Source organism: Phocoena phocoena, chromosome 1 (assembly GCF_963924675.1).
Source record: "Phocoena phocoena chromosome 1, mPhoPho1.1, whole genome shotgun sequence".
In the NCBI taxonomy this organism is placed as follows: domain Eukaryota; kingdom Metazoa; phylum Chordata; class Mammalia; order Artiodactyla; family Phocoenidae; genus Phocoena; species Phocoena phocoena.
The window spans coordinates 38,156,862-38,163,298 of record NC_089219.1 but is presented as its reverse complement, the minus strand read 5'-3'; the positions used below and the strand labels follow the sequence as shown (position 1 = coordinate 38,163,298).

Genomic DNA, 6,437 nt, shown 5'->3' with positions numbered 1-6,437 from the left:
TAAGTTTGGAAAACAATACTTGCTCTATATCATGTCCTTTTAAAAATGTTGATAAATAACAATATATGTTTCATATAATAAAAAAAAAAGAAAAACTCGGAAATGAGGTGACAGGTCTCAGGAAAGAATTAGAAATGAAAGAAAAAAATCATTTTAGAAATGAAGACCAAACTAGAAAGTACACAACAGCAAATAAACACAATAGATAATGCCTTAAATAAAATGGAAAAGAAAAAATTTTAAATCAAAAAGAAATGAAGAAAGGTAAAAAGGATTTGAAACACAATGACCAATACTGAAAATAGGCAAAGAAGACTAAAATATAGATAGATAGACAGTTAGATAGATAGATAGAGAGATAGATAGAGTCCCTGAAGAAGAAAAAAAAAGGAACAGAAAAAACACTAAAAACTATTGAAGAAAATTTCCTGAAATAAAGAAAAATTTGAAGCTACACATTCAAAGATCATACTTCAAAGCTGAGAATATAGTCCCCAAATGACCAGCACCAAGACATTCTAATAAAATGACTGAACTTTAAAGAAAAAAATACTTTGGCCATCTAAAAAAATACACAACACATGACTTAGAAGGGAAGATTAGATTATCATTAGACTTTTCAAATACTTTATGAATGAAGTAACATATTTAAGAGACTCAAGAAAGTAAAGTGTGAACCTAGCAAAAGACTTAATAAGTATGAAGGACACAAACTTATCAACATGTAAGATCTCAGAGAATACTGTTCCCAAGGGCTTTTCGTGGGGAATCTAGTAGAAAACTAACTTCAGATAACCAAAATGAGTAGAGTGACTTAAGGACTGGAGGTGAATATTATAAGATTACTTGTAGAACTAAAACTACATAGAGGCTAAGAAGAAAAAAGAGTATAGCATATCATGACTATATGCCCTGACAATGTAGATTCACTACAAAGTTGTTTAATGAGGTGGAGAATGGCAACTGCATTTGCAAAATACTTTTTTAATGTTTTCAGTAATCATATTGGTGGTAGTATTAATATTGTTATTCTGAGAGTGCTTTGTGTATGAGATAAAAGAAATGAGTAATTATGGAATATTCTATCATCTCCTGTGTCCTTAAAAACTAAGATTCTCAGTATGGAAGAAAGGAGCCAGAGAAGAGATTAAGTAAATGTTCTTGAGTCTTTAATTTGAATTGAAAGTATCACTATGTACTCCTGAATTATTTTAGTGTGTGTATGTGTGTGTACTATATATATAAAGTCTATCCACTGAATCTGTAGTTCTGTCCACTGAAAAGGCCTGGCGGTGGTCTTGAAATATAATTTCTTACTTAAAAAACTGAAGGCTTCTTAGAGGAATGGTTGATTGCAGTCTGGGGCAAGAAGTATAGAAGATGACCCAGGAATATTTTGTCAAACCAAACAGAAGGAAAGCTATCAAAGATTACTAGAGTCGGGACCTCCTTCGTGGCACAGTGGTTAAGAATCTGCCTGCCAATGCAGGGGACACGGGTTCGAGCCCTGGTCTGGGAAGATCCCACATGCCGTGGAGCAACTAAGCCCGTGCACCACAACTACTGAGCCTGTGCTCTAGAGCCCACAAGCCACAACTACTGAGCCCACGCGCTACAACTACTGAAGCCCGCTTGCCTGGAGCCCATGCTCCACAACAAGAGAAGCCACCGCAATGAGAAGCCCATGCACCGCAACAAGGAGTAGCCCCTGCTCACCGCAACTAGAGAAAGCCCAAAAGCCCATGCGCAGCAAAGAAGACCCAACGCAGCCAAAAAAAAAAAAAAAAAAAGATTACTAGAGTCACGTCAAAAGAACCAAGGAGCCAGTATAATGAGACTCCACTGCCAAAGTTGGGGCACTTGGCAGTTCAATAATGACAACAATTCTAATTGATGATTGAAACCCATCAAATATATATAAATCCATAGGTTCATAATGATATATATTTTTTTCATAGTGGTATTTTTTAAAGTGGTCAACTTTGGAGGATGATAGGGATTCAATTCATTATCTTCAAAACTGGTGAAAAAAGAATCAAACATTTATTCTGCCTTTCCTATGTGAACCGTACCCTCAGAAACCAAATAGTAGGTAAGAGGATGTTTCTCTTTATGAAAGTATTTCAATGAATAAATAAAATTGTAGAATTAATGGCATCCTCAACGAATAAATGGCCACCGGCAATAAACATCAACACCTGAAAAGAATTGCAAGCATAGAGACTGTATTTATATGCTTCTTAGAGTCTTGCCGAAGTCATCAAATCTGAGTCTGATTCAGCCTCTGGATCCAGCTGCCAATTTGCAGGAAATATTGAGAACACAGGACCATTCAGAACTGCATTATGAGTACGTAATCAGCAAAATCCAGACTGTGATAAACTCTATACTTCAAATGGCCCAGGTTGTTCAACAAATAAATTGTAAGGAATTAAGAAAGGGATGAAGGGGGGACTTTAAATTAAGAGACTTAAAAAGACATCAAATGTACTAAGTGAAGTAAATCAGACAGAGAAAGACAAATATCATATGAGATCACTCATTTAGAATCTAATTTTTTAAAAAAATGACACAAGTGAACTTATTTATAAAACAGAAACAGATTTACAGATATCGAAAACAAACTTATGGTTACCAAAGGGGAGACGTGTGGGGGAGGGGTACATCAGGAGTTTGGGATTAACATATACATACTATGTTGGTTGTCTAAGATAGAAAACCAACAAAGACCAACTGTATAGCACAGGGAACTCTACTCAGTATTCTGTGATCAGCTATATGAGAAGAGAATCTGAAAAAGAATAAATATATGTATATGTATAAGTGAATCACTTTGCTGTACACCTGAAACTAACACAACATTGTAAATCAACTACACTCTAATAAAATAAAATAAAAAGATATCAAATGTTTTCAAGTGGACAAGACTATAGTATCTAAGGATGTCCATTTGGATGATAAAGATATAAAATAAAATACAAAGAAGTGAATACTGTAATCAGGAAATGGTTGCTTATCAGCAGAGGAAGGGGATTATAATTGGGATGGGGCACATGGACAGGACTTGTGGGTGGGTTCTAGTTCTTAACATGGCAGTGGTTATAGGAGTGTTTGCCTTAGAATAATTCATTAAGCCTTACATTTGTTTTGTGTGTTTTCTACACTTGTGGTTTATTTTACAATGAATACTTTTTAAAAGAATAGCAAGGTGCTCGCTTCGGCAGCACGTATACTAAAATTGGAACGATACAGAGAAGATTAGCATGGTCCCTACACAAGGATGACACACAAATTTGTGAAGCGTTCCATATTTTTTGAAGATCCATGTACAAAAAAAATAAAAGAATAGTAAGGCAGTATTATGACCAAATTCATGCCAATAAATTCAACAACTTAATTGAAACAAATTCTTTGAAAAACACAACTTACCAAAACGAACTCAAAATGAAATTAAAAGTTGGAATAGCTCTATATGTATCACAGAAATTGAATTTGTTATCAAAAACCTCCCCCACAAGGAAAACTCCAAGCCCGTATTATTTCACCGATGAATTCTATCAAATACTGAACAATGCTACCAATCTTACACAGATGCTTTCAGAAGACAAAGAAGGAGGAAACAATTCTAACTTCTTTTAAGAGGCCAGCATAATCCTGATACTAAATTAAAAAAAAATTTATCAGAAAATTGAATAGTTATATTTTATTATATTGAGGAATTACTAATTTTAGGTGCCATAATGGTAATAAAATTCCTTATCTTTTAGAGGTACAAACTAAAACATTACAAATGAACTGGAATCATATCTAGTTTTGCTTCAAAATAATCTTGGTTAGGGGGAGAGTAGCTGAGGGAATAAATAAACCCAGATTGGCCAGAGTTGATAATTACTGAAGCTGGGTGATGGATGCATGGAAATTCATTATACTATGTTCTCTACTATTGTTTATACTCAAGATTTTTTATAATATAAAACAAAAATAACTACAAATGATTAAAAGACATTAAATAAATAAAAGCTATAAGTTCACAACAATAATTTATTTATTTATTTTCCGTACACGGGCCTCTCACTGTTGTGGCCTCTCCCGTTGTGGAGCACAGGCTCCGGACGCGCAGGCTCAGCGGCCATGGCTCACGGGCCCAGCCACTCCGCGGCATGTGGGATCTTCCCGAACCGGGGCACGAACCCGTGTCCCCTGCATCGGCAGGCGGACTCTCAACCACTGCGCCACCAGGGAAGCCCCACAACAATAATTTAAAGAGAAAGTGAAACAAAACAAAATCATTAAACACCAAGTTGATAGGACATCAGCTTACTACTTTGAAAGGGATAAATAAGGGAAGAGATTTAAGCATTTATCTTGCCATTCTGGTCTGAACTTTATTTCAGGGTAACCAGATGGTCCTGGAGGATGTGAAAATGTTTTTCTGTACAAAATTAGAACTAATAAAAGAAAAATAATAGCATTAGGAAATCATCATTTTGTAATTGCTAGTGAAATAACCAATTAATAAAATGGTCATTAATGGATGGTAAAACAATTTGGTGAACAGTTGACAGGGAACTTTATGATGCAGGATCAGGCTATCACCACCTGAAAATGGAAGAAGCCTGGGACCTGAAATGGGCAGTGAAGGAGAGCCGTACAACCAAGAATACCTGTGCTCCTGTGTAAGTGAAAAATAAATCTTTATTGTGTTAAATTACTGTAATATGGGGCAATTCATTATAAAGGCTGGCTTACTATTTATATATATTAAAACACATATGCACATAATTATTTACATTTTCAAAGATACATATATATCCAAACACATACTGAACACATTAACGTGTATGCCTGGGTCAGGGAGAGGAATGACAATAGGGATCAGGGATTAAAAAAAGATCAAACAAAAAGAGACTTAGTATCAACAGATGACAAGAGTTCACCCCGCTCTGAGGAGAATGGTTTAACTATTAAGGAATAAAAAGATAATAATTTAAAAGAGAGACAACTAATCTACCCTTTCTAGAGAGAGCCCAGGCTAGTTACCTGGTAATTATCTTCTGCCTTGAGGGGGAGCACAGAATGGTTGTGGAGAGGAGGCAGTGTTGAAGATACAGCCTGTTAGAACCCTCCACCATGTTCACCAGGGACGTCTCAGTCCTGAAAAGTTCCCTAAACTGAGAATTTCTCCCAAGTCTGACCTTCACTCTCAGTTCTCCTTGGTAGTGAAGATGAAGGAGGCACTCGCCATTCTCCAGACATGGGGCCTGGGCCTGGCTAGCTCCCCTTGGCACCACCTCTCACTCCAGGCCGAAGGAGGCTAGACAAAGCATAGAGGCTCCTTCTGGGTGTGGATGCATCCTCCTGCCCACCCTCCATCTCTGCTTGTGGAAGGCTGAATAGTGGTCCTTCCTTCAAAGATGTTCAAGTCCTAATCCCCAGAATCTGAGAATATTTTACCTTATATGGCCAAAAGGACTTGGAAGATATGGTTAAATTAGGGATCTTGAGATGGGGAGATGATCCTGGATTATCCCAGTGGGCCCAATGTAAGCACAAGGGTATCTGATCACAAAGTAATCCTAAGAGGAGACAGAATTAGAGAAAGATGTAAGAATGGAAGCAGAGATCAGAGAGGAGAAATACTATGCTGCTAGCTTTGAAGATGGAGGAAGGGGCCATGAGCCAAGGAATGCAAACAGCCTCCAGAAGCTAGAAAAGGCAAATAAATGGATTGTCCGCTAGAGTCTCCAGAAGAGACTCCAGAAGAGGCCTGCCAACACCTTAACTTTTAACTTAACCCAATGAAATTGATTTCGGACTTGTGACCTCCAGAACTGTAAGATAACACATTTGTGTTGTTTTAAGCCATTAAGTTTGTCACAGCAGCAATAGGAAACATGTACACTGGCCCTGCTGCTGGGCAGCATAACCTGTTCTAGAGGCGTAAGGTCTGTGAGAGAGGGGAGTGGGGAATCAGAGAAGACTTCCTGGAAGCCCCTGCAGTCAGACTGACGTAGGTTCCTACCATAGTTCACTTATGATCTGTTAATAATGCATTGTTTACAGTGTTGCTAAGAATTAAATGGAATAATACTTTAAATTACCTATTACTACCTAACTAACCACTTTTTAAATTATAAGTCACATCTCTTCGTGGGTTTACATTCATTCCTCCATTCATTCAACAGGTATCACTGAACATCCAGTATGTGCCTGGCACCATGCACAGAGTGAGCCTGCATCCAATGCAAGAACCAAGCATTTCTCACCTAAGCTGCCACTGAGCTTCCAGTCAGTCCAGTGCGCAAGTTCACCACCCCATCCTAAATGCAGGCTCTTACACTTGCCCATTCACATGGTCTCATCTCCTTGGTGGACTCATCCCAGCCAGCACCACCCCTTATACTCCCAGGCACTGTTTCTGCAGCTGCCAAGAGCTC

The 6,437-nt window shown here is 37.7% G+C and overlaps 1 non-coding gene across 1 annotated transcript; it reads left to right on the top strand.

Moving 5' to 3' along the window:
* The first annotated feature begins 3,208 nt into the window (after positions 1-3,208).
* Positions 3,209-3,315, top strand: LOC136141252 (U6 spliceosomal RNA). The gene has a single exon (XR_010657722.1). It is a non-coding gene; the product is annotated as a U6 spliceosomal RNA (small nuclear RNA).
* The last annotated feature ends 3,122 nt before the right edge of the window (positions 3,316-6,437 follow it).